Raw genomic sequence first — 16,059 nt, 5'->3', positions numbered from 1 at the left:
AACGAGCACACATGTTATTTAGCAGGGGGGCTGACAGCGTGTGTATCTTTATACCATTGCATTAATTTCATGTCACCTACTTATTCTCCAGCCTGTGGGTTGGCTTTGCCGGTTATGTTAGCAAGACAATCAGCTGATCAATGACGTTAATTGGCAATAAAACCGTGATGATAATGTTAGCTTAGAGCATGGAAGCATCAGCCAGCTATATTTTACTGCCCTGGTAGAAAAATCATGTAAGGTTAGTTGGATTGGTTTATTCTCCAGTGCTGGCTTTGGTTTGTGGTGTAAAAGATGTAGTTGGATTAATTTCATGTAGTTACTGTCTCTCTCCAGCCTCTGTTTTGGTTTTGTGGGTTACCTTCCTGAGACAATCAGCTGATCAGTAATTGGCAATACAAGGTAGCTTACAGCTGGAAGCTCAGATCAGACAGCTAAACCTTTACTGCCCTGGTAGAAAAAATATGTTATTGGATTAGTTTCATGTAGTTCCTCTCTCTCCAGAGCTCTGTTTTGGTTTTGTTACATTCCTGAGACAATCAGCTGATCACTAATTGGCAATAAAACGGTAGCTTCCACCACTGAAGCTCAGATCAGCCAGCTAAACCTTTACTGCTGGTAGAAAAAATATGTAGTTGGATTGTAAATTCATTTAGTTCTTCTTTAGCCTCTGTTATGGCTTTGTTACGTGGACAGAAATGTGCCGTTACCTTCCTGAGACAGATAATGAATATAATTGGTAATGAAACGGTACCAGCTGGGAAGCTCAGTTCAACAGCTAAGCTTCACATTTTACTGCCCTGGCGGAAAACATGTATTTGTTTTTACTGCTAATGGTGATATGTAACTAGACCATGTGCCTATCAAGAGACCAACAATAAATATTTTCCGAATTCGAATTAAAAAAAGGTGTTTTTTGGATATTGATTTGCCAGTGCACACAAATGTGTAATTTGTACTTTCACATGCTAAATGCCCATTAAAAACATTGCACCGTTTTAACACAAGCTGAAATTATGGCTGCCAGTACTACTTTCTAGTTTCTGTTGTATTTTAAAACATTAAAAAAGACATCTTGTAGCACTTCATTGATGTGGCTGTTGTTTATTAATGAACAAATAATAATAATATTTTATTGGTTTTACTGAATATTTAAGTAAATATAATTTTTTAATATATCTATCTAAAGAAACCTAAATTCTTGACTGGCAACTCTCTGCTATCTCATAGATGACATCTTTGTCCTGTCTCAGTCACCGTAGCTATACAACTCGCTTGGATAGGGGAGGGGGGTGCAATTCGCAACCCTCACCACTAGATGCCACTAAAACCTACACACTGAACCTTTAAACTTGGCCTCAGTCTGTAGGAGTGTTGTTAGCACAATCTACAACTACAGCACCAACTAATTGAGTAGTAATCATAATTACTGCTTAATACACTGAGATTAATGAGAGAACTGTTTCTGCACTGCCGCTGAGTGGCTAAGGAAAGCAGCTTGAAGGAACTGTCATGCGCTAAAATACAAAGCCATCTTAAGATATATGTACACTTTGAGGTGCTCAGCAGGGCTTTCTGTATATTTATATTTATTTTATATATAAATGAACCGTCTTTTAAACTTTAATTTTGTATCAGTATGACCCATGGCATCATTTCTAACCTGTTCTTCATCTATGTTCTTCATTATACCAAGGGTAGTTGTTATGGGCGGTTTCAGATTAAAATAAATGCAGTGATAATGAACTGTAATAAATTTAACATGCTCTATTAGATTACACACAATAAAATACAATTATGTCACATTCAATAGTAGTCCAGGGTAATATAGGGGGAGCAGAAAAAAAGAGTGTGCCTATAGAGTAAGAGAGGCATGGAGAGGATCCAAGTTAAGACTCTGAGCCAGGAAAAATCAATATTGCAGAGGAGGGTCAAGGGATTAGTAAAGGGCCACTGACACAGTCCTGGGAAGAAACCTTTGAATGATTAAGAAAATGAGAGCAACAATGCAAAAGGGGAAAAAAACACAGACAAACAGAAGTCTTGCCAAGCCGGGGTTCCCCTGAAAAACAGATGGGTGGTGATCCAGTATGTACAGCTGAGCTTTGATAATTGTGTCTTACTTAATTGTAAATGCTCTCCTGCTTTAGACAATATTAAATTTGGCTTTGGGACTTACAGGGAACAAATGAACGTGTTACATCTCATGTGAGTGCGGTGGGAAATGGATTTGGTCTGTCCAAAATAAACGGATATAACGGATATGGCTTAAACAGATATGGCAACAAAATGCAGTTTGAAAATGTAAATAAATCTTGACCTTGTGGAGCCCCAATGTATAGCAGTGCTGTGACATTGAATGCAAAGGCCTCTTTTGCTCTGCTGCTAATTGAAAGACTAGAAAGTTATTCTCAGTCTTTTCACTGCACTTGAAGGCACACAAAGCCTTGTTATAACCTAACACGTTAGAGGCATCATTAAAAGTCTAATTTAATCCATCTGTCTGCTGGTGATTGCATAGAGCAGGCTCTGGAATAATGAACATTTTGTGATTTAGATACATAATACTTTGATAATATTGTCCCCTCGTATTTAGCTATTAGCATATCTGAAGTCGCCGTTAAACACATTTTAAGATGCAGCAGAAATGAAGTTTGGAGTTCTCTCCAAAATGATGTTAAGCACTTAAGGGTTGGATTCAAAGGAGACACACACAACCTTCAAGAAAACAACAATCCCCCTCTTCCCTGCCCCCCCCAAAAAGCAGGGAATAGGACAGGATATAATGATTAAAGGGACAATCTTGAAAGAGTTTTTTCAAATGGCGCTCATGGGGCTGGCTTATTGAGTTAGAAAAGGATTATGGGAGTCCACTGGATTTATCCAAAATGGATGACTTACATAGAAGGTGACAATGATGCTGTTAACTAGGGCTTTTAGTTCTTTCTTTATTTGTTCTTTCAGTATTTCTAAATATAAATCTAATTTTTACAGATGCCATTTAATAATCCAACACCTGAAAGCTTTTCAGTCAATTTTACAGCTTCAAATCCATATTAATACCATAAATCTGGGACTGACGATTGCGATATCAGCACCGTAATAACAGTGAGTTGTCATTGCCCCTTCATTATTTTTCTGATTCCTCACATAAATTTGTCATATGTTCTCACAGTACTTAAACTATACCCTCCAGTCATTGGCTCATATCCTGCTCCATCCCAGCTGCTGGTTCTGTGACACCTGGCATTACCAGGTGTTTTGTATCCATATTGGGAGGGGATGTTATTTCCACCTGTCTCTTAAATGTCTCCTCATGCATACATACGCTGGAATCCAATTTGTTGTTCACTCGCCAGACTGTCATCAATATCACAACCTCTTATAATAGTCACACCTTTTGCAATGGATGGTGAATACCTCGGGTAAAGCGTTTTCGTGACACGTCTGTGCATTTGTATCCTCTGTCAAACTAATGTATATTTTTTTTATATCAGAGGAATGTGTTTTTATTTGCATTGCTCCTCTGTAGGAAATGCTCCATTTTTTTCTGTGCAAGCTTTGAAGTAGCCGCATGGATCCTTGAACACCTCCAGTGGTGATGAGATTTCATTCTGCACTGCTTTTAGAGGTCCAACAATGCTGCATTTTCATGTGAATCATTGTTATTCAGTTATGATGGCCATCGCTGCATTCTTAAAATGTCCAAACATGATACTGACTTCTAAGCTGTTCTTAAAACCTTTTGTGTCCGCGCTTTTAATGTGAAGCAGCAGCAATAGGATGTTCGGTTTGAATTAGCAGTAAATGAATACAGCTCTGGTGCTGTTAAACACAGTGAACAGTAAACAGTGAGGATATTATCAACTAAATGAAATTATGCTGGATTACATACATTCATTGTTTCTTGTGAATCCCTTGTTCATGTGAAGATAATCTGAACGGCCACAACCAATAAAATCCAGTATAACCAAAATTTCCCTATAGGAATCTCTAAAGGCTTATCTCATATAGAGAGACAATTACTTAATGTAAAGACATTTCATGGCTATTGCAGAAATACAATCAAAAATGTTGGTTTAATATCATAAAAATCTCTAGAATTCCAACTTTAACCGAGTGTTTTAATTTCCTGACCTTAACAATATCAGCCAATCATAGTTTATTTGCCATAGCTACACTCTTTCTTAAACCTTAACCATGACGTTGTTAGTTACCATGTGCAGAAACTGTAGAATGAGAGGCTTTTTAAAACGTTGCCCTCGACCAGAACCTGGTGTTTTGCAAAATGTTCCAATATTAATTTTTGTCTGCCGGGTTATATTGTACCAACATACGGTATGAATCATTTCCTTCTGTCTAGCTGAATAAATGAAATTGGCAAAATATATTCAGACTTTGTCTGCCATCATAACAGCAGGTGGCAATGCAAAAACATGAAAAATAAACAAAACCCGTAGACAAAAATAGTACAAACTATTCAAAGGAACAGTTTTGAACCAGCTAAAGTTGATTTAAGGATGAAACACAAGCAAAAATGAAACACAGTGGTCCTAATGGGAAGTGACAAAGGCGTGAATAACTTGAAATGACACGTTGGATCAGATCTTAGCGATATTTCAGAGATGAAAGAAGCCTGACTGAACCAGTTTAGTAATATGATGATTGAAATGCAAAGAAGACTCGAAATACACCCCAAATTTTCGTGGATACTGGCATTACATGGATAGATAGGGAGCCCAGGGATTGCAGAACTGCCTCTGCGATGGGATTGGAACAGATTAAAATTTCTGTTTTATCAATGTTCAACTGGAGGAAAAAAAAATCCACCATGCAAGGAAAGAAATGTGGATTATGGTAGTTTTTGTCAGTGTGGTTTAGTCAAAGGCACTCGCTCAGTATTATTCTGATTTTACATGTGTATTCAACAGTGTACGTGCTGAATACACATTGTTGTTTTGTATTTTTTGCCACTGTATTAAATTGTAAACTTAACAAGCACCAAGGGGGTAATTTCATTGTTTATTCCTTCCCAAGGACGACTTAAACTTGATGATATTATCCATAAAGTACTTGTCTTTGTTTGATCTGTGTCATATTGAATACATTGCCTGTAATTTTATGCGCATTGTCTCAGTGAAAGTCCTTCATGTGTGCGAGCTCTCTCCTCACACACGTGAACACACACACTTGGGTAATCCCATGAGGGAAATTAGCGTAAGTGTACATGTTGAAACATAAGGGGCGAGCGTGCCAAGGACACCGTTTAGCTGTGTTGTTTTACATCGCATGGAGCTAATTGAATTTTTACGTGGAACACACTGTTCTCGTACTTTCTAATTATACATCTGCAATTCAAATACATATTATGAAATTGCCTCTAAATGAGGACATTATTCCATTACTAAATTGTTGCATCTGTGCTGCCCTTTTTAGCTTATTAATTTTTTTTTGCTACCAGGAAAAAGGTCATGCTGATTGTATGCTGAAGATACAAAAGAATTATTCCCGTGGGTTATATTACTGCTAATTTTAATAGTAATATCACTGCTCCTGCTAATATAACAATAATTATTCATTCCGCACATTTCTTTACTCTTTCTTGACACTGCAGCCTATGGTTCACTACTGCCGTCATATCATTAAATAAATTATTACTCTTAATAGGCCCATGTATGATTAATGAATAGTGTATTAGCTGACAACAAGCCATATCTATTTATTACAGTATGTGACCGCTTGCAATTAAAAGAGAACCCCCCCCCATCGAGGGCAGAGGATCTACTCATTTCCAAAGTCACGCTCAGAACACCACTAACTGTAATTACCGAACAGCTATGCCATAGCTTAATTAGACCTCTGCACTCTGAGCATGTCGGTGGTAACTAAAGCACTTTGGCTGTGTGGAATCCCTTCCCTTTCAGCCACATGTTTGCGCTGAAGTGAGCTTTTAGAGTGCCAACAGATTTCCCACCATCTTGGGAGCCCTAGACTCAAATAACAGGGTGGGTGTCAGATATGATGAACGTACAGCTGCGGTGCCGTTGATCAAGAGGTATACCCCCCATATGGACGAGTGCTAAATAATGTCACGCAATGGATAGCCCTGCAAGAGAGGTCTTTGTTGAAAAATGAAAAGGATAATGCAGATTCTCTGTTTGTTTACTTCAGTTAAGTCTAAACTATGAAAACATCATTATGCTTTTGGCCATTATTTAAAGACCCTAAACATGATTTATAATTAGAGTACAACTTGCAAAGTGTGGCATTTGAATTTATAATCTTGCCAGAATGTTTCACAATCTCATCTTGTTTCAAGACAAATCAATGCACTTTAGAGACAAATACGAATGCTTAAACAATTTACAGAATCATATTTCCTCTCTGCTTTGCATGCTGAGCAAATGTTTAGCCATGCATTGCAAATAAAAGCAAAGCTTGTTTTTACTCATGGAACATTGTTGTGAGACACTGACAGTAACTCGCAGAAGACGCTTCCATTCAAATAAGGAAGATTCAGAGCTAGGTGAAGAGCTGTGTGGTATCCATAATTCAAAGCATTTTACTGACTAACCTGCGCCAGGCAGGCATGGCAGGTGGGGTTCTTTTATTTTTGTAGTAGGGAAGAAAATGTCTTGATTGGGGATGTGAGTGCTTTTCTTCATAAAGATAAGTGAAATATGAATATTCTCAATTTAGCATGCTTTTACAAGTGTGGTTTTGAATGCAGAAGACCTAGTTTAACTGTATCTGTGGCTCCAAATGGTAGCGAGAAGTAACTTTTTAAAGTTAGAAGATTAACAGGCAATGTTGTTAGTGCCAAAATTCAAAAACTGGACTACTGCTGTGAATTAAAAATAGATGTAAATTTATTTTTTCCTAATAAATAAACGATCATTTCGAACTTCAGCCTGCATCATAGCACATATTTTAGTCTTTACTGCTAAAGCGCTGAAGACTAAAATATGTGCTATGATGCACTAGTTTTTTAGAGTAAACTACATAATTGGTATCCTGTGTTGACTTCATATTTGTCTGAAGTGTAAACAGAGAGTAATGACTGTACCTCAGAATAATCCAAGGGCACATTTACATGATATATGAGTATTTTTCCCAAGTATACTGTAAGTGTGTTTGTGGGTGGTAAATTATATTAGCTAGGCTTTTTTCTTCTTAGATTGAGCACAGTATTTGGGACTATTTTACTAGTTTTATCATTTATCATCCGTGTAATATAGGTAATTTTAAGATCATATTCCTCGGCAGAGTAACCGGTGCATCCTTTTGGGGTAGTCGACCTGTTCCTAGGGACCCACTGGGCACCTGGTGAGCGGGATTGGAGCTGGTGTCGGCCCCGTTCAGTCTCTGCTTCATTCTGTTTTCCTCCCACTGTGGGTGCAGCCTTTCCATTAATTTAGTGATACTGACGTTTAACATTTAACATAATTATCTCTATCGCTAGAATTAATTATCGCTATCTTTTCAACATTTAAAAAGAGAAGATATTGTCATCACATTTAATGATGTCTAATTGGCTCTTGATTACGTCTAATTCTTTTATTTGTTTATTTTTATTCTTATATTCTTATATTTTTTGTTTATAAGTTTACCTTTTCCCTGTTTTTCCTCACGTTGAGGGGAATAAACATATGGCTTCTTGGACTCTCCTCAAAACAACAACAACAATGCAAAACAAGTCTGAACCTAGAACCAAAGCTTCAGGTTATGGGTCATTTCATATTTCCCGTAGTGGATAAAGACCCTTAAATGTATGAGTAGGTGTATGCATTAACGTGTGATACGTGTGTATGGCCACACTGATTTCATGTACTTTCAACACCCACTACAAGTAGTTGTGCTTTACCACAAATATTATAATTCATGTATATTTTTTTAACGCATTAAGTTTTCCTTTTCCTCTTCTCCTACACCATACATGCGATGTAAAGGAGAGCTGTAACAGCATAATTGTTGTCAGAGCGTTGGTGCTGCTGGAAACATGCAATTTTTACCGAATCTATACTTAATAGAGAAAATGGCTGTACTGCACAAATACTGATGTTCAACATAAGAACAATAACAAGGAAAAATAGCTTCAATAATCCTCAAAGTGAACTGAAGGACATATAGCCTGCAGTGCTCTCAACCTACATGGTGTGTGGGGACCTTCTTTTTTTTAGACGTGATAGTTTCCATGATCGAATGATGTGATTCAGCCATGCTCACTTTGGGTGATCTGCTATCATTAGAGGCGGTTGCTCGGGTGACCTTTTCATTACAGGTGAAAATAGTGAATGGTGCTATTAGTCAGCTGCAATGTGAGCCTCCAACAAAAAAAACAAAGAAAGCCAACACTGAGACACATTTTTCACCTATAAAACCTTTCCAAAATTAATTTCTGTACACATCCAGATGTACATTTCAAAGCAAGTTATATGTCATCTGTGTATGATTGCTGACATAAGTGTGTTATACTAAAGAGTGCTGATCCTTTCCCGCCAGCTGGAATAGGTCATTCACCTGTAAAATGCCAACCGCATCATGTCCTTTTGAGCATTTTACCTTTCATATTTAAGGTCTAGTCAGCCTAGCTTCAGTGTGATGACACAACCAGAGGGAGCATTCAGATCAATACAAATCTCATTTTTGATAAACTGACAGGTGAGCCATCCCTACCAGCCGCCACTGTGGTGTGTGCATCGTGCATTACTGCATCTCAACTTGTCTTTACGCTCAATATCAGATGAGTGATGATGCACAAAGTAGTTCCTTACCCGAGCCAACTGGAGGCAGAGGAAAGTGTTGAAAGGGTTTTAAGAAGTGTAAACTACAATAGGGCCAGTCTGTATTAGAAAGAAAAGAGCAGTATTTTTTCCTCCTATGTTGCTATTAATAGTTTTGCTATCATATTCCCTAATAAATCATTTCACAGTGATGCTGGATGGAGTACTTAAATCAGAACTTTTTAAATAGCTACTGCAGTAAGTCTCAATTGGTAATCACATACTGTGACACAAATTACTGAGGCACACGTTATTTGTTTCTAATATTAGACTTTTTCTTTAAAAATGGTCCCTCTTTGGCCTCAGTGTTCTTGTTTATATTAGAAATATTTTTTTCTAGTCCAACAAGACCCCTGCGATATTCCATTCCTAATAATAATTAAGATTGGATTGCAATTTGTTACTGGTGTTGCAGCATAATATTCGTCCCTTTATTTTGCTCCTATGGGCTGCAAAGGTTCACCTCGTGTAATCACATACACAAATTAGACTTCTATGCTATGCTTTTCTATGGTAGGCCTATTTTCGATTACATTATGTATTAATTTCACTATATTTTAAACAGTATACCTTGTGTATGTGATGCATCCCTGTGCTTGATCTGGTCAAGGTGCTCCTGTCAGCCTCTGCAGCGAGTGGTGAATAGTGTTTGGGTGCATGATGGTCACTTTGTGACATGGGCTTTGGGACCATTTACATGGCGTTTAGCGCCAGCAATCCTTAGGAGGAACATTCAGATTGGACGATTCTACAACATTTCTTTTGGATTATCCAAAAGCACCCTGGGAACTGTAACATGCTTGACACTTACAGCAATTGCATTGTTTTTTCTCTTTGACTGTCTCTTGACACAGCAGATGCTTCTTAGTATCCTAAATCATTTTTTGCTATTGCAATATTTATGCTTTGATAGGATGTGTTTACCTGGACAGGCAGCTGTGTAGATTTCAAAAACTTGATAAAGTAAAGTATTCTATTTACTTATTCATTCCTCTTTCAGAGATCTCACATGTAAACAGTGTTTTTTTGTGTGTATAGACAACAAACACAACTGCCATTTCTTTTGTCAAGTTTGCTCCAACCACAGAATTTTCCCGCTGGAAAGGAATAAGATAATCAGAGACCCTCAGTCTCTGTAGAGGTGTTCTTTTCTCCCCCCCACCATAACCTCTAGTGACAGAACAATTTGGACTGAAACATTGAACACAGCCAAGACCAAATTAAAGCAACAGCACTAGAAGACGATAACCAATTTTCAACTTGTAACGCAGCAGCTTTGTTCTCAAACTCATCAAATGGTAATTAAGCTTTTCCCGCCGGGGTTCACGGTTTAGTGTGAGCGGGCGAGACAACAGAGCGCACAAGTATAAAGAACTCCACACTACAGAAAACATATGCACACACAAGAGAGTGCCTTGAAAAAAAAGAGACATATAAATTGACGGTACTAGTCTCAATGTTTTTCCCCATCCCACAGTGAAAGTCATTTAACTTTCCCCTTGGAAAAAGCTCACTCAGCTGTAACATTAAGTTCCCCAAGTTTCTATTACTCCACCTTAGAAGTAGTTCAAATAAAGGGACGTGATGCGATCCAGTGACAGACACTGTCAGGATTCACAAAGACCTTCAATCTTAAGATATCAGGCCTTGGCAGGGAGAGAGACTTGATAAATGAAAAGAAGCTGAACAAAAGTGCGAGAAGCACTTCTGTGAGTGGCTCCTCCTCAGAGTCTTTTTGACATGTCGACAGCTGATACTGAGACAGTAATGGGAGTTTGACATCGGGCTCATGGGCACCCAGCCTAGCACGACTGAGGTGAAAGGCTGTCCCATATGCCTACCCTGGGTGTGGCAGGCGGCAGCCCCCTCTCCTGCCAGCGTGGAATTCCTCACTCTCAAAAAACTATTGAAAGGAACCAGGTTGGGCATGAAACACGCCGGATGCAGACAAGCCTTTTGGGATTCAGTAAATGCTCTCTGCACGTGGGTTTGACAACAAGAACACTTGGTCTTTTGTTTTGAAATGTACCACTGTGGAAGCACATGCAGTATAACAAACCTACCAATGTGTTAACTGTGTTGTCAATTTGTCGTCACAGAAAATGAATCAGCAAAGATTTTGATAATCAATTAATCCTTTTGAGGGTTTTTTAGAGGACAAAATGCCCTCTCTTCTCTTCTCTTCTAGAGTGCAGTCCTTTACGCTGTCCTTAGCCTCATTCTGCCTTGACCATCTCTTTCTTTGGGAAACAGCAAATCAAGCATCAATCAAACAATTTAGCCATGAGGCTTCATAAATATGGCAACCAATCACAATTTAACCTCATGACAACCAGACATTTAATGGTTGTAAAAGGAAAGCTTGAATTAATTTCCCATTTGAGGGTACAACTCTTAACCAGCAGGCACTAGGGTGAAAGGATCAGGCATACAACCCCTCTTATTGCTGGTGACGTACTGGTCCTTTAATAACATCAAAGCAGTGAGCGTTATCCTGAGAAAATCTGTCTGATCCTTTTGGATCAGACGTTTGAGCTGCCCTATGATGAAAAGACTAGAAACTGGCAAAGGCTGCTTGTAGATGTGACACAGTTTTTAGCCTTTTGTCGGCTTTTGCGCAGTACATTAGACAATTTCCGCCCTGCCGTTTCAAAACTTAAAGTATTGTATCTACGTTTTAACAGGCTGAATTTCCAAGTTTGCTTTCAACTCGCTACTTTTGCCCCCTAGGCACATCATCTTTAGTCTAATGTCTAAAACTTTGAACCATCTCTGGGATCATTTCTTTCATCTCCCTGCGTTTTGCCCAATATGCTGAGGCACAATTAGGCAGACAAGAACTAATTTATACTCAGTGGTGACAAATGGTCAGTGAATCGTAAAACGATATAATTACCTTTCAAAAAATATGGCGGACCTCATTTAACTGACGTTAATTAGTCACTGTTTGAAACTACAGTTGAAATCCTTCCAACTGTGAATGGTTATACAAGTCCTACTCATAATTAGGCTCTTTACTTTTGCAGATATTATCTTTAGGTCCAGTATGTTGATACGAATATTATCTAGGGAGTTGTTCCCAGTTTTTCAGTATGGGCACAGAGCCCTGTGAACATTTTCAAATACATTTTATTATATATTTGCTGCGCTGCTGAGCAGAATGGTCAGGAAAGTGATGTCCTTTTAACTGACTGACTGACAGGCTACCCACTGACATGTTGAGGAGAGGTACGCGACTGAATCACACAAAAAATAAACCCAATTTTCAAAGTTTTGTCTAATTCAATGTTTTTATTTAAAAAAATATTTTTATTTTAGCCCCATGTGTTTGTCTACTCTGATGATCTAGAGTGCAAATGCATGTGTCCAGGAAATGTCAATAGGGAAGCATCATTGTCTAAAGTAGCTGTCAAACTGTCCAAACAGTTGTTCACAATTATGTGATGGATGCAAATTGCAAGGCAAACAATACACACAACATAAAGTGTGGAGAAACCTTTCTCCACACTTTATATTTGTGTCTTGGATTAATGTCACAGGAACATCATATTATAGAACAGAGTGACAGGTAGAAATGTGATTAGGAGGATGTCCGAGGATAAAATAATTCATGCAGTTTCAGTAGATTTGTTGTGAGATGATCAACAGCATGCAGGAAAAAAATATTCTGCACAAAATGATATACCCGTGCTCATTTTCTTGGGAATAACAGGATTTAACCTCTTCAGGCCTCTTAAAATAATTTGCCCTAAACGGGGATGACCTGGACATAACCCAAAATGTTTTAAACCCCCTGTTGCTGCCGCAATTTGTACTATTTCACATCCCCTCTAACAGTAACAGCAATGGACACCTTGAACCTCTGCATGGGCAAGATCGTCCTGGTCAGAACCAGTGTTGTGGGATCTGGTAGGGGAAGGTTTGGTTATTAGCAAAATATTAAATATATTTGATAAATATTATACAATTATTAATAAAGGTTAATAAATACGGGGCACCAATCTGGAATCAGTCTGCAGTCTCGAAAAGGGGGTTGCCCACCTATAAATGCCAACATTTAAATACATCATTGGGGTGGACAGTAAAGGGTGAATTCAAGCACTGACACACACTGTCACAACCAGCTGTTATCACAACGCAAACACATAAATAACCACAGGCAACTGCGCTTTAAAAGTACAATAGGATTTATTTAACTTAATTAACCTTAGCAAAGATAAAATAATCAACAACTTCAGCTAATAAACCACTATCATCTATTCTATGCAAAACAAAGCATACAAAGGGCCTTTTCTGTGGTTGGACCTAAACAGCCCCTACAGTTGAGTGTTTTAAGTTTCGTCTAAAGACAGATTTTTATTCTTTGGCTTTTAACTCCGCGTGAGTTGTGTGGTCCTCTGATGTCTTTTATTGTTTTACTGTATTTTAGTATTTAAACCTGATGCTCTTATTTTGTTTTTACAAAATTTTATATTAATTGTTTTGTATGTTTGAGTCTTCTGTGTAGCACTTTGGTAACTTTGTGTTTGTAAAATGTGTTATAGAAATAAAGTGGATTGGATTGGATACATCAATCAACAGAGGGGAGGAGGGAGGAAAATTGCAGACATGACTGTGTGGGTGTCTTGTCAGCCACGGATCCAAAATGGCAGGTAGGCCCGCAAAGCTTAAGAAAAGGGCTTAGACCCAGAACCAAAATGGCGTGGAGCACAGCTGGAGTTTAAGCTACAGCTGTGGGTCCCGTGTGTGTGTGTGTGTGTGTGTGTGTGTGGAGGTTAGTATAAGAAAAGAACAAAGAGAAAAAGAGATCACACAGTACCCAGCAGTGAACTTGCATTCAACGGCTGGTCACCATGAAGCAGCACAATGCACTGTGCATTTCTCAGTTTGCGCGCAGGAAAGCTGCCTTTTGCACCAAATGTAATTAATGTTTCATTATTTATAAGGGGGAATATTTCCCATATATTACCTGTATGTTTAGCTAATAGAGGGCAGCATAAAAGAATGGGGGTACTAGCCGATACACACGCCAACATGTGAATGGGGAGTACTGGCACCTATTTTTTTTTTTTCATTTCAAGCACTGGCTGCAGCATGCCAGTGACAGCCAATAGGCCTACATATTAACTCTTACACATAGACATATGGAACAAGGGTTGAGGGATCATACGTGGGCACTGACATCCTTTTTGACCCCCAAAAGGAATCAAACCATACATAATGATGATATGAATGTAAGGTACATGGGCTGGACTACAAAGTACATAATACAAAACAACTATGACCAAAAATGTACAACTTATTTGTATTTAAAAAAAAAATTGAATCAGAATCAGAAAGAGCTTATTGCCATGTAGTATTTTACACGTTCAAGGAATTTGCTTTGGTGTTAAGGCACTACACGTAGACAAACATACAGTTGACATAAATAAATGTAGAAATATATAATTATGGAATAAACAAATGTAAGTTATATAAGAAGAATAGAAGAATAGAGAAAATGAATACAACTATTTGCAGACAAAGAACAATGTGCCAGATATTTACATGTGCATTACTCTGGTTTGTGTTGTGCATACGTATTGCAACGGAAGAGGATATTGTGTAAATAATGTATATATGTCTAAAAGTAATAGATGCTTATTTAGCTAATAGCACCATAGATGTTAAAAACATCAATATGGAGTTTCTGTTTTTATGAAGTGTGACCATCTCACCGTAATTGGCCTGTTGTTGGAATATGCATCGGAAAGTCACAGCACTGGGGTTACTCATTTGTATTCTAAATGCCGGCAGAGCCGTTTAGATCTGAAAGATTGTTTGAGCATGTACAGTAAATTTTCTTTCCCTCCTCTACAGCAAACACCATTAGTGCACATCGTGTCGGGTGGTCCCATATGATAATCTGTCAAAGACCTCGTATTTGATGCAGTTACGCTCTGACTGTCAGCAAGAGGCCCACATAATTGGCCATGCGGTGTCTCGTCTACAGTATGCATCCAGGGTCCAGACCAAAAAAGCTAACAGAAGCTACTCAGAGATTTTTTCCCCCATATTTTACTTTTGAAGCATTAAGTTCCTCCCTGAGATTGTTAAAGCAGAAGAATTCTTGACTTATTATACAGCAGTTTTTATATTTCATAGTCTCCCAGTACTGATGGGACTAATTTCTGTGTCTGCTATGATTACCCCTTGGTTGGCATCCATTACGGGTGCACGACTCTCATCTCGAGCCAAGTCATCCCTTCCTTACACACAGCCCCCCCATTACAAGGCTGCTGAAATCCATTCCCTGCTCACAGTTAAATCACAAGCTGCAGGTTTCCAAATGCTTTGTACCCTCACGGAGGCAAGCCCCCATTCATCAGCTACAGCAGCACCTGGGAATAGAATTTTTTTTTTCTTTTTTGCTTCCTTGGTACGCAAACTGTGTGTGTGAGTAGCAGTGGGAGCTAATGAATTGACGGTCCAGGATTATTCAAATGAATGTGTCCCCTCGGAAACTACAGTCTTAATGTAGAGGTCATTAAAGTGTTCAACCAGCCTCTTCTTATATCTATCAGGGTTAGATTCAGTCAAATTAAAGCACTGAGCTGGCACTAAAAAGCATTTGAAAGAGTCTGTCGAATTTAGCTAAGAGACAAGAGAAGATTGTGGAGATATCGGCTTGGCGCCACCGTGGAAGTGCACTTGAGCAAGGCAGCAAACCCAAACCTATCTTTTCTGTTAAAAGTTTTTTTATGAACAGAAAAACGGACTAAATGAGTGTGTTTGCTAAATGAATGTTATAAGACAGCAGTCACTTTAAATCCCTTTGAGGACTTGCTGCTTCGCGATTGATATGGACTGGAAGTGATCCTGACTTGATGCCCTGTTGGTTTTGTTTTTATACGCCTCTCTCTTTTCCTGGGACTATGGGACTAATGGAGAGTATCCCCTGACACAAGACTAACTGCTGTAACAATAACATTTGAGCTGTGTTGTTTTGCCTCTGGTGACCTGTCTGTTTAGCTCTGTGCCACTATGTTCCCCTAGAAAACCACAAAAATAAAGTAAACAGACTAAATGCGTGTGTCTCTGCGTATGTGTGTCACACCGGGCAAGTTACCTTGTTTCTTCAGCTTTGTTCCTGTTTAGTTATTTATGGGCACTGTGGCAGTGAAATAGTCCAAATTTACTCCAATCAATGCCCCATCACAGAAATGTCTCACTGGAGCTGTCGTGCTGAGAATAATTTTCCTTTCTGCTTTACATAAATGTCGTGCCTTTCTAGCGC

The 16,059-nt window shown here is 38.6% G+C and overlaps 1 long non-coding RNA gene across 1 annotated transcript; it reads left to right on the top strand.

Moving 5' to 3' along the window:
- The first annotated feature begins 12,791 nt into the window (after window positions 1-12,791).
- Window positions 12,792-15,849, top strand: LOC119902188. The gene is made up of 2 exons (XR_005444309.1): window positions 12,792-13,435; window positions 14,643-15,849. It is a non-coding gene; the product is annotated as an uncharacterized LOC119902188 (long non-coding RNA).
- Window positions 15,850-16,059: the final 210 nt, after the last annotated feature.

This window comes from Micropterus salmoides, unplaced genomic scaffold (assembly GCF_014851395.1).
Source record: "Micropterus salmoides isolate LMB-PRFRI ecotype aquatic unplaced genomic scaffold, ASM1485139v1 Ms_hic_scaffold_1, whole genome shotgun sequence".
In the NCBI taxonomy this organism is placed as follows: domain Eukaryota; kingdom Metazoa; phylum Chordata; class Actinopteri; order Centrarchiformes; family Centrarchidae; genus Micropterus; species Micropterus salmoides.
The sequence above is the reverse complement of the archived record's forward strand: the minus strand, read 5'-3'. Positions and strand labels throughout refer to the sequence as shown.